The 27,329-nt window shown below is 35.2% G+C and overlaps 1 protein-coding gene across 8 annotated transcripts in view; it reads left to right on the top strand.

Annotated features, from left to right (window-relative positions):
• Positions 1–1,896: 1,896 nt before the first annotated feature.
• The window catches only part of LOC129732839 (histone-lysine N-methyltransferase, H3 lysine-79 specific), a 143,557-nt gene continuing 118,124 nt past the window's right edge, over positions 1,897–27,329 (top strand). For 4 of the 8 annotated variants that reach the window (XM_055694130.1, XM_055694138.1, XM_055694137.1 and 1 more), the window contains exon 1: positions 1,897–2,761. The gene's annotated coding sequence lies outside the window, so the exon portion shown is untranslated. Of the gene's footprint in view, positions 2,762–12,892; positions 12,912–23,724; positions 24,395–27,329 lie in introns of those variants that run through there. The other 4 variants (XM_055694131.1, XM_055694134.1, XM_055694135.1 and 1 more) reach the window with 4 other exon arrangements.

Raw genomic sequence — 27,329 nt, 5'->3', positions numbered from 1 at the left:
GTTCTTGGCAACAAACGGCACAAAAACTGTGTTGCCGAAACGATAGATTTTCTCTTCGCGCGACTATGGTGCTTATTACGGGAGTCACTTCACGGTGAAATCAGAGTAAAGTGAACAAAATCCTATTACGGGACTCACGTAAGTGAAAAAAACGTCGCGAAGAAACATCTGCCGTGGAATCTGGGTTATTATGAGTGTCATATCAGTGAAGTGAGAACGGAAAAAGCGACGTTTCACGTGAAATTTTTCTCACGACCATTTTGAACGGTGAAATGCTTCCACGAAGCTGCCATAAGTCTTAAAGTTGATTGATTTGTGATCTAATGGTAAATATTGGATTTATTCTTCAGTAAAGAAGCGAATCAGAGTTTGATCCGTACCTTAAAGCGGTCAATTTTTCATATTTTTGCCCGATGAAAAAAATGCAAACTAGTTCAGGAAATTTTCGATACCGAAAAAAACATTGTTTTTGATGTCGAATGTCTTAGAAATGCAGAACATGTCGGCGTTGGTGATTGGCCACAACAGTGACGAAACTAGACCGACGGAAAATAAGCGAGAATAAAAAAAAAGAACATGTCAAGATCTGGTGTTATCTAAAAAAACGGGAAAAACGACTTTCTGGGACTTAGACATTTTCGAGCTGGGAAACAATCTCATTTCACTTGTCCTATTCTCAATTTTACTTCACTGTCAATCTCACTCCACGGAGGTGATTTTTGTCACCTCACTTGAGGTGGAATCGGGAATAGGTCTAATAAAGTGAAGTGAGCGTGAACAAAATCTACCCAACCGGAGTGTACAAACTACCTGAAATGATGTGAACCTTATACAACCTACGTGTTGGTGGTTTTGCAATGCTATTGCTGAGTCATTTCAACTTAATTTACTTTAAACATGCTTTTACTCAATGGTGGTGTTTTGACAAAAAGTCAATAATGAGTAGTTTAAACCCAATATTGGACGAAAAATCAAACTGGTTGAAAATTCATAACCCGCGTGAAAAAATTGATTTCGCGAAAGTGGCAGAGATATCTTTGATATTGGTAGTTTTGGTTATAAATTAGTGATATTAGGTGAAGAACGTGCTTTTGTGCTTCTGGTTTTGAATAATAGCCGCCAATCAAGAAGAAGATTAAAATTGCATTGTGAGAATGGAGCTAGGAACGGAGGCACTTTAAGGGGAAATTAATAAAGCCAGTTACACTAAATTAGAAGGTACGTGAGTAGGTTTTGAGATAGATTTAATAGATTATTATATAATATTAATTCAATCGAATGAAATTGACTGAAACCTACCCAAGGCATAGTTTAAAAGATTGAACTAAACGTTGGGTATTTTTTACGTATTATTACTCTTAGTGCTATATACCTTCTATTGAATTAATCAACAACTACTCAAAATTGGCTTCCTGCACGGAACGACGCCGTTGAGTGAAATCGACATGAAAATGGGTACTTTTCGTTTTCCGTGACACATAGACTCTGATTGATCAGACTCTGCGAAAGTGTAGTTTCAGCGAAGCTCCACCATAAAAACGAATTCTATTCGCGACTACGAAGTTGAAAGAGATTTTGAAGGCTGTTCGCACCTAGACGAACTCTCATATGCAATTGTCAAAATGTGTGTGATGACAAAAGCAAAAATATTTCCCTCCTTCTTTTTCTCATGCAAAAACCAAACAAATATCAGCACCTTCGTAGTCGCGAACTTAAGAGTGTTTGCGGGTTAACAAAAAATAGCATGTAACGGTTGCGTGATCACCTGTTGTCACAATCAATTTTAACAGCGTCATCTGGATTTTTTCTGAAAACTATTCTTAACACACACTACTACAATTAGCCACTCCGATATGACGATCCTCAGAACTGTTCACACAATACGGAAGAGCACTAGCACAGTTGCAAGGCAAGTCGTTGAGTGCAATCCCCATTTTTTTCGCTGCGGTGCGTGGTTCGAAGATCTGTTTTGTTTATTACTGTTTTTGGACCGCAAAATTTTATCTGCAGGGGAAAAAGTGTATCAACTGTGCTATTTAGTTATGAATCTTGTTGTAAAGTATGGAATAGAAGCTGTAAACTAGTGCCAAATGATGGAAAGTGTGACTGAAAAAACTGCCTCTTTTTAATGAGAACCTTCAACCATCAATGTGTGAAGATTCGTCGACGTTGTGCCAGACAATCGAAGAAAATCATAAGTATGGTTTTAGCTTGTCCTACAAGCAACAACGTTGCGGCTAATTCAGATGGAATATATCAATGATTATGGTGGCTTGTTCAAGCTGGAAGATGGTTAATATATTAATGAGAAAAACAAAAATTTAGTACGGTCATTTTTGTTTCTCTGATCAGTGATGATTCCAGGGAGCAGCCATTTCTTTCGGTGGCGGAGCGCGTTTCTCCGCGAGTGCTTACCATAAACCAGTGTTAGTGAGCGCAAGGTAAACTCAATAAAAGCAAGAAAAACGAGAGTGCGGGAAGATTGTACTATTCTGAGTTTAAATCTATACACATACATACATGTCAAGTTGTTCTGTGGTTAAGAAAAATAAAAATAACTGAAGAGCCGAAGAAAAGCGGCTGTGTTTTGGATTAGCGGAAGTGCGCTCACATTGTCGAGATTGGCTAGTGCTGCTAGGAGAGCGACGGCAGCTGCTCCAAGAATAGGTGGTGGACGTGAGTGGCAGCTATCCCGCAATGAATGTTTTGTAACTTCACAGTTAGGAAGAGCTAGCCCGAAATAACTTGTCAAATCAATTCAGTAAGTGCTTGTTCCAAACTTGTGATCTATTCAAATGCTAATGTAAATTGAGTTAACTAGTTATCTGTTGTTTGAAGAACTTTAAAAACCCTTTTTTATATACAGTCTTATACAACGTATTTTTGAAAAATAATATATTGCAATACAGTCATACCTCGATAAAAGGCAATCTCGATATAACGTAACTTCTACCTCGATATAACGTAACTTTTTAAGATGTATTGAAATTGAAAATAAATGATACAGCAACTATTTTTGGGGTATAAATTGCTTCAAAAAAATGTTTGTAATAAGTTTTGAAACCAATGCGAAAGTCGTCCTAAATGGGCAGAAGAATGGTTTAAAAATACTAATAGGTGATGGGAAATAGGTTTTCATGCAACCTTCAGTAACAATTCACAGTCTTGCATCAATTGAATTTTTTTTTTTTTTGCTCGTTGAAATTTTCTCTAAAAGTGCATAAGAAAGGTTTGAAAATACTGATAGGTAATGGAAACAGGTTTTCGCGCACCTTCGAGTAACCATAAACAGTCTTGTATCAATTAAAATTTATTTTTTTGCTTGTTGAAAATTGTGCTAAATGTGCAAAAGAATGGTTTAAAAAAACTGATAGGTGATGGGAAATAGGTTTTCACGCATCTTTGAGTAACCTCTTGTATCAATTGAAAAATTTTTTTTTACTTCCGAAAATATTTCTAAATGGGCATGAGAAAGGTTTAAGAATACTGATAGGTAATGGAAAATAGGTTTTCGCGCATATTTAAGTAACCATTTACATTCTTGCATTAATTAAAAATATTTTTTTTTGCTTCGATATAACATAACGAAAATAAAAATAAGTTGCCTTATATCGAGGTATGACTGTAATTATATTCTAACGTTCCTAAACAGAAAGGTTGAATCTAGACTAAAATTTTGGTTAACCTCAATAGGTTTTTTGAACTTTCTTCAACATTTTTAATAAACAAATTGATGCTTAAACATTGAAAAACGATTTCTACTAAAAAAAATAAAATCAGTAAATGAATGAATGAAATGAATGTATTGTACCTATCTTTAATTTTTCTGTATATCACGTGTTTTTTTTTTGCTACTTTACCGTTGAAGAAAATCGCTATCGTGCTGGCTTGGTGTTGGATGAAATAACTTCTCATAATATAGCGATACCTATATAGCAGGTAGCCTGATAAAAAACAACTATCTAATATTTGGTTCATTCAACTCATTACAGTTACGTTTAATATTTATTAATGCATTACAGTCCTACGTAATTTTTCATTACCTTCAAGATGATCCTACATTACGTTGTCTTTGTACTTTTAATGTACCTTTTAATGTGTACTTTTAATTAACCACAAGAAAAAAAATGATAAAAATATAAAAATTAGCAGTCCCATTCAACAACAAACGTAGAAATAATTAAAATTGGTAATTAGAAGTTCATTAAGCAGACAATGTGTGCAGTAGGGAAAGCGAAAAATAAGCGAACTGATACAGAGACTGATTTGGAAAAATATACCGCATCCCGACAGGAACAATTTAATTAAAACAATTTTTACAATTCAAACTGAATACAGCAACCGAGAGAACAAAGAAACGAAACACGGATTGAATAATGGGAAACATCACTTGGGAAATTTGAGAAAACATTTCTTGATCGTTTTTTAACAGAAATGAATGACAGCGACTTTAATATTATAAATTGACGTAGAATGAACCTATCTTGCCAAACTTTTTTAAGCTAATAGAATTATAGAACATTTTTTTTCATATTTTGCCAGTTGCGCCATGCGAATTATTCCGGAAATATATTCAAAAACTCTTCGTTTTTCCAATAAAAGGAACCAAAATATTTTTTGGGAAGAATACGTGAAACAGGGTAGCGAACGGCTTCGGCAGTGGTTTTCTTCGGCAGGTTTTCTGCAGCAATCTTAGGGGCTGTTCCTCACTTTTTATACCCCTCGTGGTCTTTTGGTCAATCCCCCCCTCCCTTGCGGCTTAAACTACGTGGTCTTTTCATTTTTAAAGTGCCAAAAATTCGGTCAATTTTTTTACATTTATATTACTAAACTTTTAGTACATTCTATATTTCTAAAATGCAGAAGGTTAATTCTTGACTTGGTGGCAACAATAAATTATACGTCAGGAGAAAAACACATGGTCGTTTCGTTCGAGCAAGTCAGCATTCAAAGAGCAAAAGAGCGAAACCAAGCATGGAGTCGAGACGCGATTCATTTTTAAGCTGCTCATTAGCGACAATTCAACATGAAAACAACAAAGTAATCAAGGTCACCCCATAATAAAACTTGCCCCCATAATAAAATTTGCTCACAGGTCGGACTCGATTATCCGGAGTTTTAAAAAACATTTCGCTCCGGATAATCGAATCCTCTGGATAATCGTGCCATTTTTGCCTTTCTCCTAGAAAGTATAAAAGTGCTCCAAAGGGCCGAATGGCATATATCACTCGACTCAGCTCGACGAGCTGAGCATTTTCTGTATGTGTGTGTGTGTGTGTGTGTGTGTGTGTGTGTGTGTGTGTGTATGTGTGTGTGTGTGTGTGTGTGTGTGTGTGTGTATGCGCAGATTTTTATTCTCACTCACTTTTCTCAGAGATGGCTGGACCGATTTTCATGAAATTAATCGCAAATGAAAGGTCTCGTTGTCCCATAAGACCCCATTAAATTTTACTGTAATCGGATTTTTAGTTTGGAGGTAATGTATCGAAATCATGAAACATCATAACCGATTTTAACAAAATTGATTTCGAATGAACGGGCTACCTAAAATCCCCTAACTTTTGAATTTTATAAAGATTGAACTTGTGGTTCAAAAGTTATGACAAGAAACGTGTTTTGAAGACTCACTCATGTTTCTCAGAGATGGCTGGACCGATTTTCATAAAATCAGTGTTAAATGAAAAGCCTAGTTGCCCCATAAGACCCTATTGATTTGTTTTGCAATCAGACTATTACTTTGCCTATTATGTTTAAAAATGTGAAATCCAGCTATGCAAAGAAACATATTCCGAAGACTACTTGAACTCACTATCTTTTCTCAAAGATGGCAGACCCGATTTCCACAAAATTAGTGTCACCTTATAAGTCTAGCTGCATCGTAACACCCTATTGAATTTTACTGTAATCGGACTGTAACTTTGTCTGTAATGTACCAAAATGGGAAAATCACGAAACTTTATTATCTCAGAAACTACACAACCGATTTGATCAATATTATTATCAGATGAGCGGGCTAGTTAGGGATTAACTGATGAATTATGATTGAACACGTGGTTCCAAAGTTTGGTTGCCCTATACGTTCCCATTTCATTTGATTATAATAGAACTTAAGCAACTGTTATGTATTAAATTGTTAATAAAGCAACGAAAGTCTATTATCTCAAAGATAACATGACTTATTTGAACATAACTAGTGTCATACAAGTCATCTTTCGAACTTACAAATAAAAAGCTTCATAACAATTTGATATGAGGCTCAAAAGTTATGGAAAACACAGAAATTCAAAGGGGCCATCCACATACCACGTGGACAGATTTTTAACGATTTTAACCCCCCCCTCCCCCTCCGTGGACAACTGCCCATATAAATTCTAAAAAAATTGTATGGACCGTGGACATTAACCAACCCCCCCCCCCCCCTAAGCTGTCCACGTGGTATGTGGATGGCCCCAAAGACTATTTAAAACTATACCTGCTTTGATCGATATATGTGGCCTCAACATAATTTAAATGTGATATCGTACTATTTGAACGTTCCAAATTCATTGATTCCTTGCAATGTGTTTAAAGTCAGCAAATGCACGACGAATAGGCCGTATAGATTGTTCTGAAAATTATAAATACATCTTCTTTCTTGAATAAAACAAAAAATACAGGATTTTTCGGGTCATTTTATTCTGGAATATAGATAATAAGTGTTTTCTTTCCAGTTTCAATTCAAGTTGGGATTATTTTTCGTAGGATACGCGAGTTCTCTAACTTTTCTCTTAACACTACTCATAAGCTTTTGCAGAGTGTGTTCTCCGACCATTTTTACCATTTTAAGCCAATCTCTTAAATTTTTCAACATTGTCCGCTGGTTTGACATATTTCCTCAGCTTTGCCTTGGTCAAAGCCCAAAAAGTTTCAATAGGGCGAATTTCAGGGCAGTTTGGAGGATTCATCTCCTTTGGGAAACATGTGACATTATTTGTTTTATACCACCCTAGTGCATCCTTAGAGCAATGGCAGGAAGCAAGATCGGGCCAAAAGATTGGAGGATTGTTATGCTGCTTAACCATAGGTAACAACCTTTTCTGCAAACACTCTTTCACGTAAATTTTACCATTCATTGTGTCATTCGTAATGAATGGACGAGATATTTTCCCACATTCACAAATGGCCTGCTAAACCATTACCTTCTTGCCGAATTTTTCGGTGTAAATGGCTTTCACTGGTCCAGGGACATCCTTTCCCTTTGGTGATGTATAAAATTGCGGTCCTGGCAGAGTCTTATAGTCCAGTTTAATGTTGGTTTCGTCATCCATGATAACACACCCCATTTTTTTGGTTAGAAGTTTGTCATAAATCTTCCGAGCTCTCGGTTTCACAGATTCAGCTTGTTTTGGATTTCGTTTTGGCTGCTTCTGCTTCCGACGGGCCTGCAGACCCATTCTTCCCTTGGCACGTATAACGTTACTCGCCGAGGTTCCAAGCTTTCTCGCCACATCTCGTACTGATACTGAAGGATGCCGCTTGTAGTATTCCTTAACCTTTTTGTCCATTGTGGGATCAACAGGCCCGGGTTTTCTACCACGTCTTGGGGCATCAGTAAATGTGCACTCTTCACAATACTTCCGCAATGCGGTTTGAACTGCTCCGACACTTATACCTTCTTCTCTGGCTAATTTTCTTATAGAAAGACCACTCACGGTGCCCCATTTGTGCACAATTCGCTTTCTTTGCTCGGGAGAAAGGCCAAGCATTTTTAAAATTTCGCACTAAATGTTAGAAAAAATGACAGCATCTGTTTCTTTTGGATGTAAACAACAGGACGCAGCCAACGTTTGGTTGAATACTGCACGTTATTTGAAATGACGGTTGATCGTAAGTGTATTTATAATTATCGGAACGGTCTATAGGATATGATCAAAGTCAAATAACAAATCGTTTGAATTGATTGGTTTTATCGTCGTCTCTAAATTCAAAATGGTGTCAAGGGTCAATGTTTGGTTTCTATGCGTCATCTCGATTACGGATATATCCATATTGAGTATTATTCGGTCATTTTCGACTGTTTCCTAGAAGTTGCCATTTAGCAATTCAAAATGATGCCTGAGGTCAATTGTTAGCTCATTGCATTATTCTGATTCCAGAGATACTCATATTGGATAGTATTTGTTTATTTTGGGCTGTTTTTCACAAACCGGAAGTCGCCATTTTGAATTTTAAAATGGTATTTATGATAATTTCTGGCCTCTGAGCGTCATTCTGGTGGAATGTTTTTAGAGGTAACAAATATAATCATGGAAAAAACGAAACTTGATAGCAGAAAGCCAGAACCAAGTTTTTTTTGTTCTATTTGGAGCCTCAAACAATTCTGAATTTATCGGAAGTCGTTTGGTTTAGTCTCCGCTTGGCGCATTGCGTTTCAAATTTAAATGGAGATTTGTATGGAAAAACCAACGTTTTTGCGTTTTCCATTCTAAAGAGCTCAAAGTGGCTCAAACCATATGTTTCATGACTTCAAATGGCAGGTTTTTTGATGCCTAACAACTTGGCCGAAGACATCAAAGAGCTAGGGTGTCCCAAAAAAATACTGGAGCTGTTCGAAGTTGAGTATGTCGAAATTTATGTTGCAAATCATTTTTTCTGCCAACACTGCCAGTGTACCGGCGTTAGTTAGATTTCCATCAGAAGCAACCTCTAAAACACGCTATAGATTCTACCTACGCCTAGAATATTGACCTGAATTTGTTTGTTTGATCCAGCTGAGTGTATAAACTTGTAACGACAGGTTATTTCTGATGGGAATGCTACTGGCGCCGGTAAATTGGTAATGTTGGCAGAAAACAAGATTTAAATCGACATACCTAACTTTGAACAGCTATAGCTCTTCTTGAGGACATCTTAGCTCTTCAGTGCCTTCTGCAAAGTTGTTAGGCATCTAAAATACTATACTTTTACATAATGTAGCGCGTTATTAGAACATTATTTAGCTCTCAAGAAAGGTAAATGTAAAAAAGTAGGTTTTTTGCATATAAATTTTCATACAAATTTGAAATGCAATGCGCCGAGCGGAGACAAAACCAATCGACTTCCGATAAGTTCAGGGTTGTTTGGGGCCCCAAAAGGAACCAAAAAACTTGGTTCTGGAAAATCGATCACTTTTCCCCACCCTAATGTCCATAATGGTTCGACGCCCCTCCCTCTTCTGGAAGCACATTTTCCTGGGAAACAGCCGAAAATGATCGAATAACACCCAATACCGGAAGTCGCCATCTTAGAACTAAAAATGGTATCTGTGGTCGATTTTAGCTCCTGTGTATCATTCCAGATCCGGATATTGTTATATTGGGCGGAAATCGGCCATTTTTGGCTGTTTTCCAGAAACCGGAAGTTGCCATCTTACAATCCAAAATGTTGCCTGAGGTCGATTATGGAACATATTTGCTACCAGTTGGTTAGCTCTCGAGATGTGCAGAAATTTGTGTTTCATTTGTATGGGACCCCTCCCTTCCAGAAAAGGGAGGGTTGTCGAACCATTATGGACATATTTGTTATCCTTAAAAACATTCACATTCTAAATTTGGTTCCCTTTACTCGGTTAGTTCTCGAGATGTGCAGAAATTCGTGTTTCATTTGTATGGATCCCCTCCCTTCCAAAAGAAGGAGGGGTTTCAAAACATTATGGACATATTTTTTACCACTAAAAACATTTACCTGCCAAATTTGGTTCCATTTAATTGATTAGTTCTCGAGATGTGCAGAAATTTGGGTTTCATTTGTATGGAACCCCTCCTTTCCAGAAAAGGGAAGGCGTTTAACTATTATGGACATATTTGTTACCTCTTAAAACATCCACGTGCCAAATTCGGTTTAATTCGCTTGGTTTGTTCTTGAGTTGTGCAGAAATTTATATTTCATTTGTATGGGACCCCTCCCTGCCAGAAGAGGGAGGGGTCTCAAACTATCATAGGAACCTTATCGGCACCAAAAACCCCTACATACAAATTTTCGCGTCGATCGGTTAGGTAATTTTCGAGCCTATGTGGATCAGACAGACAGACAGACCGGACTGCATTTTTTTATGTATAGATTGAAACATCAATATTTTAGAACCTAAAGAGTGAATATACATTTATTGGATTGAAGCGTTCATGGAAATCTATTTTTACAAATAAAAGTTTGAATGAGAAAGGCTGGGTCTGACCGCTAGGTTGATTAATTTAGGATTTTTTCAAATTTTTAATATCTCTTATCTGAAACAGTGAGTTTTCTATTATAATATATTGTACACAATACATGTGCCGACGAAAAAAATTGGCTTTAGACTGTTTGCGGCGTTTGTTATGCATATATACGTAACAATAAATTATGTTATATTGATTATCTCGAAAATGTAAAAACGAAATAAAACCCACCATAAATTCAACAAACATAGTTGATCATAATGAGATGAATGGACCATTAGAAAGACAGTTTTTGCTTCGAGAGATTAGAGGAAATATTTTCCAGAAAATATTGAATAAAATATGATATTTTCTACGTATTTATCTGTTTTCGTTGTCTTAAATATTAAGAAGAATTGAGGTGTTACATATACAGACCCTGTTCGATTTTGACAACACTTATGATTTTTTTCTATTTCTTGAGTGACCTATAATGACCTAGACTCGTCTAGCTCGATATGGTTACTAATGGGCTACTTTGCGGATTTCAAGTCGTTATTGTTTTCGCTTGATGAGTTTTGGTTTAATAATCTGAAAGTATCCGGAACACAACCGGGACAGACCTGCTTGTGGTTCTAAGTACTGCATTGATTTTGGCCATTATATTACAGGAATATCCGGCCATAAGTAAGAATTGGTTAAAGGAACGACAAGAAAACTGCCAAAAATGAACCGCCTACACAGAACGGGGCTTGTACCGTTACAATTTCGAACAACTCCGAACCTCCTAATGACCCGAAATACAAAAGTACGTTATAGAAATACAGAAAAAAAATATTCCGGATAATCGAACCATTTTCTCCGATCATAATCGAGCCCCGGATAATCGAGCACCCGGATAATCGAGTCCGACCTGTATATGTAATAATTTAAGAACAATTTTTTGGGCGACAGGAAGCTCACAATTCGAGCTGCTGCCAATAGAACGTATAGGAAAAATTTGACCTTCAAATTTTTTTTATCGGTTTAACTCAAAAGCAGGGGCGACTCGTCCTTAGGTGCAACCAGTGCATTGCACACGGGAACGCCATGCATAAAGTAAATTTCAATACCAAATTTATATTTATATGTTATTATTTTTAGTTTTGTTTTCAAATAGTACCAAAGAAAATGGCTTGCGTTTTCTCGCGGACATAATTGTGATTACTTCCCCAAACTGTGATATTCATCTTCTCGGAAAAAGTCCCCATACAAAATTTGTAAAGTTTTACTTTTTTGACCAAAGAAAAAATGCACGTAGTCCATGGATTGTTCGAAATCGAAATTTTTTAAATACCAAATGTCTGATATGCATAAAACGTTGCGATTTGGTGTTATACAAAACGATTTTATTTTGGAAAAATAATAAGGCTGCATTTTTGGGTAGAGAGACAAATTGATTGATTGATGTTTTTCGATTTATTTTGCATATTTTTATTTATTAAAAGTGCATTATTTCTGGTAATCGTACTTTTTGATGTTTCGAAACTTATTACATCTTCTCTTATTAAATAATATATAAATTTCTCAACAAATGAATGTGATTGATATTTATTAAACTTAAAAAGGTTTTTTCGAATGATTTGTAGTTGATGTTTTAAAAACAAAACTGAATGTGAAGCAAAATGTTGTAGCTTTTTGATACGTGCCACTTCAATTTTGACAAAAAAAAACTCCTCAATAAGTCGTCGCTCGAAAAACTTGCTTTTCACAGCGATTTAAGTATTTTAAAAAAGGAAACAGAAAAAAATCAGTACATATTAAGTGTAACGCGTGGAGAAGTTTTTATCGGCTTTGTTTTCATTAGTATCATAGTTGAGGAAGAGTATGAATTCGACGATTGGTTTTGTTAGAATACTGGTTGAATAAAAAAATCCAACATTCGAAAAACCAACCGCTTTTTAATTCCACTGACTAGGTATGTCCATTTGTCGAAGAAAATCCATATCGACAATTCCAATGACGAAAACGAAATCTCTGATTAACTAGTTTAACGATTCTTAACATTTTTTTGTTCGCGTTGGTGATATTCTCTAAATCAGTTTTACCCTCTGGCTTGATTTGTTCTAGTATAGTGAGAGAAAGTAATGGTAGATCATGTTGCGGTAGCCTACTGATTTCTTTCGCGTACAACTGCTTAAAATACTTTCGAGAGGATTGAAATAGTCTCCCTCGGTTAGAATTAGGGTGGTTTACCGGTAAATCAAAAACCGGTAAAACCGATATTTTTTTCAATACCGAAATGTCGGTATCGGAGAAACGAAAAAACCGGTATTTTCGGTATTTTTTCTAAAATTTAAATAAATCAATCATTGTGAGGCAAATGAATGCTACCCACTTACAGGTAGGCGTTACAGCTCGCTTGACGTTGTATTCAATAAATACATATGGACAATAGCAATATCGAATAATGATTTACTCCAATATTTGAGAATACAATGTTTGAAACTATTGGGAACAGTAAATGAATAAAAAAAAATAAAATGATCAGAAATAAATTTGCATTTTACGAATCCGAAGAAACAAAAGGTTAATACCTTTCTTTTTTGTTCGATACTTTTTCAACAGTTCGTCCAACTTCGATTGAATCTGAGAGAGTTGAAATTTTACTTTTTCAAGAATAAGGAGCACTAATTTTTAAAATGGAATCCTCTACTTAATCAGTAAACCAAATTGGAAATCACTTGTATCTGGGATGACTCGTCCGCACGGGAACGCCAGGTGAAAAAAAAAATTAAATCCAAATGTATATTTATTTATTTTATTTTTTTACTCAGATAAACATGTATATTTATATTTTATTAATTTTAACTTATATTTTTCAATAATATTAAAGAGATAGACTTGCATTTTATCGTGGACATGATTGTGATTACTTCACCAAACTGCGATTTCCCAAAATTGTAATTGAACAGGTAGGTTCAAAGGCCACGAATCGTCCTGATTTGTATTAATCTAAAAAAAAATAAAAACACCGGTTTTACCGGTTTTCTTTTTTACGAGTACCGAAATACCTGTTTTTGACGTTGGACTAACGTCTATATCGAAGTTAGGCACCTGAATTTGAAAATCTAGTAATTCAACCGGGGAAAACCAGGGAAAAGTGGTCAGGTTTTGAGCGCTTATACATCAGTCATTTCTTTTCAGAATTTCGAGGTTTCGGCATCAACCGATCAGAAATTCTTTTACGGTTGAATTTATGTAACAAAAATAACCTATTTCTCGAGATACACTATTGAAAAATTGATAAATCACATCGATTGTCTAAATCATACCGAGCAACCAATCACCACCTCTCTTCACAAGCACAGTCGACACTAACGGGTACAACCGATCTGACTTTGTAAACAGTCTCACAGCTTTCAACCAATAACGAGCTCGCTTTCGGTAGCTGCAACAGGTGTTTCAACACCGTTTTAAAATGCTTCTTTTATCATTACCACTGAACAGATTCTAAACACCAATGGCTTGATTGATAGGGGAAATATTGCGCAAGATTGTCATATTATAATTTAAATATGTTTTCGATACTAAACTAGTTAAAAGTTGTGTTAAAAGTCGTGCACATTCAACCAATCACAAGCTCGCTTCTTGTTTGCTCGCGGATGGATTTTTGCTTTGGGCTATATAATAGCCTGTGTCGTCTCATAGCAGTCATCAGTTAACATGTGAAAGGCCACCAGGCCGGTCTTGTATAATCAGCAGCGGTGGCTGATTCCAGCGGCCAAACTGAGCTGCAGCAGAACCAGAGCGGTGGTATCAGGCAGCAGCGGCGGAGGTAGTGGGAAGCTGCATTTCTTCATTCAGTTCGGTGCTCCTTCGATCTGCGTTGGACCCCACCAGCGGTAATCCAATTCAGATATCGTTGGGTGAAAACGTTGGGTGTGTGTGCAGTGTGCACATATAGCGTATGTGCATCTGTATTGCTATGACATTTGCGATGATAGGGATGGCGCTGTTGCGTGTGTATGGCTAGCTATAGCGTGTGTAAGACACTAGCATGTGTAGCATATTATGGCTATTGCGTGTATATCTTCAGCGTGTGTACGGATAGTTATAGCTTGTGTGTGGATAGCTGCTGCGTGTGTAATGATTAGTTATAGCGTATGTATGGATAGTAATAGCACATGGTTGGATAGCTTATGCGTGTGTATAGATAGTTGTATCGGATGTATGGAAAGGAATAGCGTGTGTATGGATAGCTATAGCTACAGCGTGTGTATGAATAGTTTTAACGCGTGTTTAGATAGTTATAGCATGTGTGTGAATAACTATAGCGGGTGTTTATCGAAGATTATTATTGTCATTGAAAATATTAAAACGTCTTAACGAACACAGTTGTGAATTTGATTTTACAGCAGCGATTTTAACTTCTTCAGCCAGTCTTTATTCATCGAGGAAAAATTACTACCTATGAATGATCAACACTTATTTACTAGAAATTTGATTTAGATCAAAACGGGTTCTTTTGAGTATCATAAGTTATTGGTAAAAAGAGTTGCAAGTTTTCTCAATGAGCATCCATTAAATTTTCGTTTTTGTTTCTCGGTGCGCGGTTTTGATTTTGTTTCTCGCACACAGAGAAAGAAACAAACTTGTCGCTATCGTGAAAAATAACAAAACAATTAGAAATGCTCTAAATCACAACTGAAGAAGTTAATATATTTTCCTGTCACTCGCCCAAACCTTGATAACAACTACCGAAAAACGTGTGATTGAGCTCTTGCTATATTGAGTTATTGAACCAAACGTTTTTTTTTTTCAAATACATGAAGTTATATGCTGGGCTGGAACTAACCTAGCATGAGTTTTATCGATTAAATGTCAAACAATTTTCAAATTTAAAATTTTCGGTTGAATCGTTCTGGGTTCCAATTTCAGATAGTTTCGTAAAGTTTGCTTTTTGCTTAGATAGGAAAATTTTACCAATTCGCTCAATTAAATGATTGTCTTGGTAGTGCAGCAAACAAAGGGTTGATTCGAATATGTATGAAATGACAGCGATTAAATAAAAGATATCCATTCTTTTAGTATATATTATTATTTATAACGTTTTAACGTCTCAGCATCCAGAAATGCACTGTTAGATAAAATTGCAGCAAATACTAGAGTTGCAATTCTCTCTATTATTTGTTTTAATGGAATATAAGAATACCGTAGTCCAACGTCATGCGGTCGTGTCTTGAATACCACACTCCTACTTTTTTTTTCGAAAAGTCGGTAATACCAACCACCCTAGTTAGGGTCATCGAATGATTTAGGTAAAGTTTGCTGAATCAGTTTTATGAAATGAGAATAAGTGCTGACAGAGAAAAAAGTATCGAACAAAATGACAAACTTAAGAAAACGACTTTGATATTACAACGAAGCTTTATTTTTCAAAGAGGACATTTGCTTGATGATGTTGCATAAAATTGTTGAGCACAGCATCGAATAATCGTTCAATGGATTCAATAAAGAGATACAACAAGAACAGCACTACGATTGCGATTCTAGGAGCCATGCAGTACAGTAACTGTTCGCTAACGAAGCACGCTTATCTGGGGACGTGGGAATGTTCAAATCCATGCCATACATCGGGACGAAAAGTTGTGTCCGGTTTTCGGTCCGATCTGGTCGATAATCGGAACAATTTCGTTCCAGTTCGTTTTTGGTTCGGTCCGGTTCAAAGTCCGGATTGGCGTCTGCGGACGAAAGTCGCTAGTTTTTTTTTTTGAGTTACTGTTATTTTATTGAAAGAACCAATCACAAACCCCCATATGCGTGCTAGAAACCGTTTGTTTCGATCAGAACAAAGCAAAAAAGTTCTGCTGAAAATGTTATAAATTTTTTTTTAATTCAATGGTTATTAATTATGAAAATTTAACATTTTTGTCTCGTTCTTTTCGTGTTAATTGAAATGGTTTAATGCAAATTTGTAAACTGCTACATGAATAGCAAGGCGAGTTTGTGTAAAAAATTCGTAAGTACGGGGCAACTATAAAGCTAAGTCAGAAACGTAGTTAGGTAAAACAATTTGAAACATTTTTGAATTATCAAACTAGTGAAACGATCATCATTTAATTTTCCATATGAGACTTCTATAGTAGCAAGTGTGTTTCAATGCTTTTAATTTTAATCTATCTCAAGATAAAAAATATATTCGTCTTTTTCTCTAGGGTAACGGGGGTATTTTGGTCAGCTTTGGGAAGTGTTCGCACAGTTCATTAAAAACAAACACAATTTTTCAACATAAATACCTACTCTATTATTTCATTGTTAAAAGCTAAGTGTCTTTTTTAATATATACCGTTCAACAATGCAATGTATTGAAAAATATCCTAGAAATATCAAAATTTCTACGAAAAACATATTTTGGTGCACCAAATTTTTACTTTGGCCCACCTTTATATTTACAGACGTGTATGGAAATAGTTCGGACTAATTATATTTAAGAGCCAGTTCGCGAGAGCCGCAACCACCTTTCTGAGGGACGTTGTTTTGATGTTCTCCGATTGGGCTGAAATTTTCAGCGTTTGTTTGTCTATTCAAGACAGAAAGTTTTGCAAAATTAAATTTTTTTTCTTTGAGGCTAAGTGGGGTAAAACGGCCCTTGAAAATGTGATGTCCAAAAACGTCCAAATACTAAAAAGTGCAATAACTCCTGCTAGACTTGATGGATTTTTCTAAAAATTTGTGGTATTATTCTACACTAAAAGTACTTCAAAACGCATGGTAACAATATAGGGTAAAGAGGTAACATGATGAAAAAAACGCATTTTTCTTTTAAAAATTGTCAATTTTCGGAATCATCCTACTCTTTTCAACATCGCTAGAAAAAAATATCTGAATATGGCGTTTTGTAGAGCAACTCAAGAGCTTTAATGTCATGTATAAGCCAAGTGTGCCAAATTTTTTTTTTCAAAAAACCGTCAAAATCACTAAAATCACTCTAGTTTCTGCTAGACTTATAATATTTTACTAACAATTTGGATTATCACTGTACCTTACCAGAGCTACCTACTCTATCAGAAGATAGGCAATTTGGGGTAAAACGTTCCTTGAAGATTTTTTTTCGAAAAATGCCGTCAGAATCACCAATACTGCAAGAACTCGGGTTAGACTTGATAGATTTACTGAAAATTTAGATAATTACTCTAAGTTAATACGAACTTAAAGGCAAGATGACAAAAATGACAAATAGATTTACATAACGAAAATAAATATTTTTCTTGAGAAATACTTAGCGATTTTCGGGGTGCTATTTTCTCTACAGAAAAGGTCCAGAACCAGAAGTTAGTATTTTATAAACAACTACAAAGCTTTTATTTGGCATAATATCCAGATGCATCTTTTGGGAAGTGACTAAAAGGACTAAAGTTTTCCTTAACTTCACGAAAAGCTTCAAACAAGGTGAAAGATATTATCGACATGATGGTCGCGAAAATAAATAATTCCAACCGAGTTCCTACTTATCCGTGGAGCAAATAAAATCGTTATTTGCACGATTCCCTGCAATATTTATGTAGGCAAACTTAGTATAAAGGAAGATGGTGCTTTGATGAACGTTGAAGAACATCATGAGTAAATATTGTTAAGCATTAATGTTCGCAGTCGTGATTTTTCAAAATGATTGTTCATTTTTGTTGATAGGTACAACAGCAACCAGAGTAACATGATTTTTTTGGCCAACACTCAGGAAAAAGCGAAGAATGAGACCGATGACAATTAAGTTAAAAATAATCAAATTAAAAAGATTTAAATCAAATTTAAAATCAATCAAATTAAAAAGATGAACATGAAACTCAAACCATAACTTACTTCATTTGCTTCAACAAAACTCGAAATATTGCAGTCTTTCAGCAACCGTCTCATCGATATTGTCTTTCACAGGGTTTGATGCTTTTCTTGAAACCTAGTGAAAAAGTCAAGAAAAATTTCAGTCCTTTTTAGTCAGTTTCCAAATGACGCATCTGGAATTGATATCAAATAAAAGCTCTTTAATTGTTTTATAATGCTAACTTCGGGTTCTGGACTGTTTTTTGTTGAGGAAATAGCACCCTGAAATTCGCCAAGTATTTCCCAAGAAAAAATTTTTTTTTTCGTCATGTAAATCTATTTGTCACTTTTGTCATCTTACCCTTAAGTTCGTATCTAACTAGAGTTATAATCTAAAATTTCAGTAAATTTATCAAGTCTTACCTCAGTTATTGCAGTTTTGGTGATTTTGACGGCATTTTTCGAAAAAAAAAATCTTCAAGGAACGTTTTACCCCAAATTGCGTATCTTCTGGTAAAGTAGGTAGTTCTGGTAAGGTACAGTGATAATCCAAATTTTAAGTAAAATCTTTTAAGTCTAGCAGGAACTAAAGTGATTCTAGTGATTTTGACAGTTTTTTAAAAAAAAACCTTCTAGGGCCGTTTTACCCCATTTGGCACACTTGGCTTATACATGACATCAAAGCTCTTGAGTTGCTCTACAAAACGCCATATTCAGATATTTTTTCTAGCGATGTTGAAAAGAGTTGGATGACCCTAAAAATTGACAATTTTTGAAAGAAAAATGCGTTTTTTTCGTCAATTTACCTTTTTACCCTATATTGTTACCATGCGTTTTGAAGTACTCTTAGTGTAGAATAATACCACCAATTTTTAGAGAAATCCATCAAGTCTAGCAGGAGTTATTGCACTTTTTAGAATTTGGACGTTTTTGTACATATCATTTTCAATGGCCGTTTTACCCCACTTAACCTCAATGAAAAAAATTGAAATTTTGCAAAACTTCCTACCTTGAATAGACAAACAAATGCTGAAAATTTCAGCCCAATCGGAGAACATCAAATCAACATGCGGTTGCGCCTCTCGCGAACTGGCTTTTAGGATCATCATCGGTATTTTTAGAGCAAAAATAGTGGGTTTGAGGAGAATATTCTTCTGCTGTGAATTTTTGTAAATTTTTGGCATCTAAAAATGAAATGATTTGGCTTATAGCGGTTTGATGTGATAAATTAAGAAGTAATTACCTGTAAATTGTCACAAGCTGCTTCTTTGTTCACGTGCAACGGCCGAACGGTAATCAAAGAGATGTCAAAACTTGGCATGGTCAAAATATGTTTGCTTCAGAAAAAGGCAAACATGTTTCGGCCATGCGTTTAACCACTTTTTCAACTTTTTACAACATGTTAGAGTATACAAACTGTTTCTATGACATTTTATTGTTGTTACTACAACAACGAATTGTTTCAAAAACATACATATTTGTTACAATAGCTTCCGGACGTTGACTTGTATATTACCACTTCCTCTTGACTTTGGGTTGATTCAGCCATGACTTTGAATATGTATAAACTAATTCCTAAATAACACTACCTAGAGCCAGTTTTTCGCCGAAAATTATAGTGTAGTATGATTCTTAGGTGTGCTATTCAATGTTTCATGCATAGTTTTCTAATATACGTTGAATTTATCAGATAAAATGCGTAAAATGTTACCGGGTGGGCCAAAATCGCCCGTTACCCTACACTCAATTCGCTTTCCACACGGCTTGTGAAAAACCTCGTAAAAACACAATTAAACTAAAAACTTCATATGTGATTACTTCACCCGCGATTCTCATAAGAAATGTCCCAATTTCGTTATTTTTTGGATTGCCATTTTTGATATGGCTGCAACTTTGCACAAATGTTCCTATAGGTTCGAACCGTCATGCCATTCTTTGAAAAGGGTTTAAGCAAAAATGACATTGATGATTATAAATATTTTCAGAACGGTGTGACGATTTCGGCAATGTTGTAGATGACAATTTCCATTCTTCAGAAAAAAATATTCATCGTGAACAAATTTTTTTGAAACAAAAATATTGAATATTATTTCAGAAAGCTTACTTCTCATAAATCTTATTCGTTATGAAAACTACCAAAGGATAGCTAAACATTGTAAGTTGTCTGTATAAATAGAAAAAAAATTGGATGTCTAACAAGAAATTAAAAAAAAAACAGATTTGTTAGATTGTTATGTTTTCGGCAATATTGCCAACAGTTAAACACAAATATATAATATCTCAAAATGCCGCTTTTCACAAATCTGAATCATTATCTACGGAAAGTATGCAATGTAAGCTTAGAAGTTTTTTCAAAGCTCGAATAAACCGAAATGAGTTTTGTTCATTATTTGTCGAGTAGCGATGGGTTAAACAAGTACTACTCGACTGAACCATGTAATAATTGCTGGTGTTAGGCACGTTTTTAGCATGTGGCTTCCGCTTAGCAAAATAAGCCACTCTCATGAATATAAAATAAACCACGAACGGTTTGTTTGATCGGTGTGACGTTCTTGGCAAAGTTGTAGACACAGCTGATAAAAATCATTTTTACTACCGGAATTCTTCGAAAAATACAACCAATCTTTATCAATTTTCACTCTCAACGAACGCAACGCCCTTTCAAATGCACTTGATTTTCATACTTGTAACGAGCTGTCATGCTCCGATAAAATAATGCTCGCGCTGCGTGCACGGTCACGCAACAAAATTTTCTGAAAATTCAACCAAACAATCTTCACCGTTCGTTATCAAAATGATGCTTACTGTGGTTATCATAATAAAACACCAAAATTTCTTTCGTGGTAGTATTTTTTCCCTCCATCAATAATCGCGTAATGTACAGTACACTAACCGAATTCACAACATTGCAGTTTACGCAATGAAATTCAGAGTAATGAATTTTCAAAAGATTTGATACAGTGAATATCGAACGAACACGTTTTTACTGCATACTGACAGATGACTTGACTTTCTTTTTTTACGAATAATAAAAAACGAAGCAACACTGAAAGAAATCGACACGACATTATAAAGAGTTTTGTGCACTCGAATTCGCCCTACTGGTCAAAACATATAGAATTCATATGCGAAACACTTTAGAATTATTCATCGTGCAACACCTCATTTTCAAAAGAAAAACACTTTCAATTCTGGTGTTATGACATATAGACATAAAGTGTTTGGATTTTGAATCTCGAATGAATGCTTACCGAGCTTCGAATGATTTTTATTCGATTTTAAAATGAAAACTGTTTTACAGGGATATGATTGCATATAATATTTTTTATTTATAAAATTAAAATTTCAGTATAAAAATTCATCACCAAATATAAACTATCCTTTTCTGTTGAAGAAGCCTGTAAAGCAAACAAAGATTTAAATTAGTTTAATTTAAATAATTGATGTTCTAGTAAACAAATACTTGCCTCTAGCGTAAAGAATTTTTCATCAGAATCTCTGTGATCTTGTGCTGGAAGGACGAAATAAGATTAGAATTCGATTCTTTTACGTAACATAAATCACTTACCTTCCAAAAATTTACAGATGCAGTCTGGAAAATCCTCAAACTTCTGAGCCGTATGACACTCGTTGACTCTTCATCTGTCGCCATTTTTCTACTTTTCCGCTCAAACGGCACATCATTTGACATATAAAAACAAAACAAACCAACTGAAAGTGTTTCGCACATGATAATCACTGTAATGAAACAGTGGGGCAGATTCATGTGCAATTCACTTGTAAGGGATGTTGGAATCATACGTAAATGAAAGTGTTTCGCACATGATAATCACTGTGATGAAACAGTGGGGCAGATTCAAGTGCAATTCACCTGAAAGGGATGTTGGAATCATACGTAAGTGGAGTCGGCTCATGGATGTAAGTTGATGTGTGCGACAACCTGAAACGAAAGTGAAAAATGATTGAATTCGATGAAAGAAATTCTACAAATAACAATGCAGAGTCATTTTCATATCCATTTGATGAAACACTTGGATGGAGCGTGCCCAGTTTTTTCAGTGAAGAGTGCACTTTCATGCAAAAGCGCTGAAAAATATCGGCCTACAAATACACTACACTAAAAAAAACACTTTTTTATATTAATTCGTTTTCAGAAAAGTTATGAAAAGTAATTTTGTCCTTTGAGAAAAATACATAACGTGAGACAATATTATTATAAATCGGATATCACAAAAAATTTATTATTACAAACCTGAACTTTTTTCTACGAAAACTGCACACTGTAAGTTAACCAATAATAATCAATTGATCTTGGAGAAATAAAAACAAAAAAAACGCTAACGCTTTAACATCGTCAGCTAAAATCTAATGTTTTATAGAAAAACAAATGATTTGTAAATAAAACAATGATGGAGATTTTTAGGGAAGGGTAATCAAACAAAAATGTGTACTTAGCATGTCTTAGATAGTCTCTCCAAAAACTCAGGTGTTTGTCTAAATCAATTTCATAAAATTAAAAAATTTGGTTTTAATATAAAATGGGATAAGTGTTTCCGGTAATATCCGGTTGAACGGCATATACTACGTAAAATTGCTAGTATTTTTGGTTATAGTGGTGAAGGAAAACCTTCTGGATGTTTCCGGTTTCGTGCTTTATCGCTCTGTGAAAATAATCAAGAAATTCTTATTTTTTATTCTTACAAGAATGAAACTTTGTCAAACTATGGAAAAGTGTACTGTAAGATCATTTCATAATAAATTCAAGTGTTTAAATGAATTTTGAACCGGCTATGACTGAGTTTAAATTTTATCATAAGGAATGTCATTCATCACTTTTGGGTAGGTTACTTCATGCAAAAATTCACCCAAATCTACTCATTAGTTTTTATTATCACTATATGATACGTTTTAATGCAAAAAATAATAATAAACTAATTATGATCAGGTTTGATGTTCTGTTCCACTATTAGTGGGCTCAGGAAAACTCCTGAAGTTAGATTTCTCGTTAGCAGAAGGAACATATGTATCCCACTAACTGATTCAAAATCATTCTGATTTTCAATCAGACAACCATCATTGTTTATCTAAGCTTTGGAAATAAATAAAATTTCTAAAAACTAAACTTTTTGAAAAAAAAATTGTTGAAAAAGTTTTTTTTACAGCGTATATATTTTTCGCAAAGACAAGGTTATTATCTACTAGGACGTCCCACCGATCAAACAAACCGTTCTGACTCTTGAAATATTTAAAATCATCAATACCTTTTTACATAACCTTGAATACCACGAATTAATCGTGATTGAAAAAATATCAATAACACAAAATGACATCTTTAACGCATGTTCATTTCTGTCCATCTGACATCCAAAAAAAAAAACGATTTGCAACAATGAATTTTTCAATTCTGAAATATATCCAATTTAATGGCAAATTGAAGATGTAAAATGTAACAAGCTTATATACTTATAACTTATAGCTAAATCCGTTGATTTTTCATTTTTCTTTTTTTACATAAAAATATCTAGCAGCAATGAAAACATGTTAACTTGTATTCGAAAAATTTGACTAGCATCCCTGGTTGCCGCTTGCTTCCTCATGCTCATAACTTCAGTCTGCCTACATACACGTTTCTATTACTGCTGCTATGTTGTGTTGTTCCTATCTCGATTTCTTCTATGTGTATGTTTTGTGTACCATGAATGCGAGCAAGGAAAAACTAATCAATATTTTATTGATTTTCCAACAGCTCGCCGAAGCAAAGTTTAAATTCATTCCTGCTTCTACTCGCACACAGTTCTTGGTCAGTTAACGCGCAGTCTGCTCAGTAAAATCTTCGATGAAAGTTTGGTTCGCGTGAGAGTATCATTCGTCTGTGTGGGTATATGTCAAATAGATGCTTCAATTACAATTGGTCTTGTAATGCAGTTTTTGTTTTCAATATTAAAAATAGTTGTAGAAGCGGCAATATCATTTCGGTTGAAAATGAAACTGTCTGCCCTCGGTCGGGACTGTTATTTGTTAATGTGGTAGGAGGCTCGAATCTAAAGTGACAACATTGCTCCCGGTGGCTCGAGTTCGGATATATGAGCAAAAAGAAACACGAAAAGAAAAATCGATAAAAGCAAACGCCCCACATAGAAGAGCATGCGAGAAGTAAAATGAAACATCGATTTTTGTTATTGTTGTGATTGCTACCTCAGCTCCACCCTCGCTAGGAGCTTCTGCCTAAGAGCTGACCTATGTGAAAGCATTTTTGTCAAGCATTTCATGACACTCCGTATTGCAAAATGTGCCATGAGTTAGTTGGTGATGCTGGGGATTGACACCCTGTGTAATAAAGTGGAACTGTATTACAGCGACTGAATGCGGTAGACATAATAGAAAGTGAAATGGAAAATACACAATACTGTTTTTTCGTCTATATCCTCTGTATGTTGATTTATTAGGTAAAGGTTTCTTCGAAACAATCAAATATCCTAATACAAGTTACTATGATTAGTTCTATTCGGCGCCATGTCGCCACCATTTCTTTGCGCGATGATAATGATTGTGATTTTTTTAAGTTTGTCAATTCGTCGATATTTGTGATACTTTATTGCCAAGCATATACGCAACGTATCGTTACATTACCCAGAAAATCTAATGAGTATCGTCCGAGGTTATGGAAAATTACGCCAACATCGCAATCACAAAACTTCATGTAGTTTGTCAAGACTAATACGTCCAGATTTAACCTTTCGATGAAGCACATGTAGATTTGAATCTGGTGTAAGAAACGTTGTCAAAATGACAGTTGGAACATTACGAACATGGATCAGATTTTTTTTTTAATTTCCTTTTTAACATGCATGATCCACCTTTTAGCAAAATTGTGGTAACACCTGACCCTCCAGAGCCGAAAAAATGAACACTATTTCAACTACCATTCCGTAAGATCTCAATCAAATTTTATCAAACCTCTTTCGAAAAATAACAAATTTATCATAATGTTTGGGACAGTTACAGTTTGTGAAGCTCCCAAAATTATCATAGTTTTTGAAACAGTGGGTAACATTTCAAAGTTTTTCGTTGTTCCAGATTATTGAGGGGGGAAGGACACACGATTCCCAGAAGTCGACCAGCAATGTTAATGTACAGCAATCCAGTAGCTTTAGCCGGTTGGCGTTACGGTCAGTTAGAAAAGAAAAGAAGGAAGTGTTACAATCGTTGTTGCCAGAGACCAAGTTTACCTTTGCATCTCTAACGACTATAACCAGTGGCGTCGTACTATGGGACGTTTTCATACAAGCAGGCGGACAAAAATATCGTCATCATTTTTTCTACAGTTTTGGTATTTTTTCTATTTGTTATGAACAAAACAACTTAGGATCATTTGTGACTATATTACGGTCAAATTTTGATAGAGGGGAGTATTTTTTATATAAAACTAACGTTCACAATTCCGCATGTTTTCATTTCAAATATTCGAGGCTTTTTTATTAGTTACTCAAAAGAAACAGTTTCTCCTGCTCACACAAAAAAACAGTTTTTTAAGTTCACATAGAAAAAAACAAATTTAAATTGTTCAGTTGGAAGACGACCTTTTTAAAGAATAAATAAACAGGAGGACTTTCCAATATATTACTGGACGTGTGAAAAGCATGGGAATTCTAAATTGATTCCTAACACTTTCAAAGATCAGGGTGGCCAGCAAACCGGGAAAATGCCGGGAATTCGAAAATGAACCGGGAAAAATCCAGGAATTTTAATACTAAACTGGGAAATTTATCATGTTTATTTTAAACATTATTTTTCATTTACTACATGCTTGGGATCTGTTATATTACATTTTCTGTCATCTCAAAAAACACTGGAAAACTCAAGAAACCAATTAGTTGGTCTCGGGGTAAGATGCTGGAGTAACCAGCCAGTCCTCATATGTTAGAATCTCGGCTAAGAGAGACGACCGTTAGAGTCAATAGGATCCTAGCGCTAGCCCCGCAATTGTTCTGTACATTAACGGTTGGCTGCGATTGTTTTTCTCTCACTTGGTTCCCTTCTTATTCGCACTTTACAGGATCAACATCTAATGTCATTTATGTCTGAGTTTGTTTCAAAGTTATGTACCGAATTATTCATAATTAATGTGGAAAGAATTCTTTAAAAAGAGACCAGATTCACAAGTTACAAGTCGCCAACAAAAATTTACAAAGTCCAGGAAAGGTTAAAACTTTAAATTACTAAAATATATTTTAAAGGCAAGAGAAGTCAAGAATGATTCCAATCAGGCTTTATATGTTAACATGAAATAGGCAAAAACTAAACTATTATCAAAAAATATCTAAAACCTAAAACAAGTAACGCTTCTACCAACCACGAATCCCAACACCATAAGTGTCGATGGTTGTGTGATGACGTGATCCACTCACAATCAACCAAAACTGATCTAGATTTATTCCTCCGGAGATTTTCTGAGGCGGATAATAACGGACCTCCGGGCTCTGATATAGCATGGGAAATTGAAGCCGTTGGCGCCGGTCCGTTAATCAACGGGTCGTTAGTTAGGAGTTGTTGGAGTCGCCTTCCCGGGTGTCGGTGATTGACACAATAGTGGCGGAAATAGACCGACGGAAAATAAGCAAAAAAAAATTGTTACCTAGCCCATTCCCGGCGGGTGATGTCATATGGCATCACCTGACATTTAAACTTTGATTTGAGTTGAACAGTTATACTTGAAAATTTACACGACGAAACTATTCAGCATCGTTAGAGAATAGATTGATGTTTAACCCTTTATAAGGCAGTGACAACTATATTGCCACCAACAAAATTTATTTTTTCGCTGCACTAAGAATATTGTTTTTAAATTTGGCTTAATCAAAGACTTCTAAAGGTGTTCTAACACTTCATTTTTTTTCTAGGACTGCTAAAAGTGTACAATATTGATTTTGGGATAATTTTTATGTGAACAAACCGCGATTTTATACCGTCTTTAGGAAATTCATTTTTAATTTGGTGAAAATCCAACAAATTGGTGAGTTTTTCACCAGGAACTTTCTTTTCAGGACCTACTGTGTTAGACTATGCAGTTTTTTCGTTAAAATACACAGGGCTGCAAGTTGGTCACTTTTTAGTGACTTGGTCACTTTTTTTAAGCTGGTCACTCAAAAGTCACTTTTTTCATCAAAAAGTCACTAAAGTTACTTTTTCCGAAAAATAGTCACTAAAGTCACTTTTTTACCATTTTGACCAGCCCTCATCAGCCCTGCTTTCTGAATGAAATTTTTGATGCCAAATATCTTAGATATGCATGATACGTCGAGATTTGTTCTCTCTCAAAAAAAAATTTTTTTTGGGAATAACCGACTTTCTGGCACTAAGAGAAAATTTTTGAAACGGGAG

The sequence above is a fragment of the Wyeomyia smithii genome, chromosome 3 (genome assembly GCF_029784165.1).
Source record: "Wyeomyia smithii strain HCP4-BCI-WySm-NY-G18 chromosome 3, ASM2978416v1, whole genome shotgun sequence".
NCBI lineage: Eukaryota > Metazoa > Arthropoda > Insecta > Diptera > Culicidae > Wyeomyia > Wyeomyia smithii.
The sequence above is the reverse complement of the archived record's forward strand: the minus strand, read 5'-3'. Positions and strand labels throughout refer to the sequence as shown.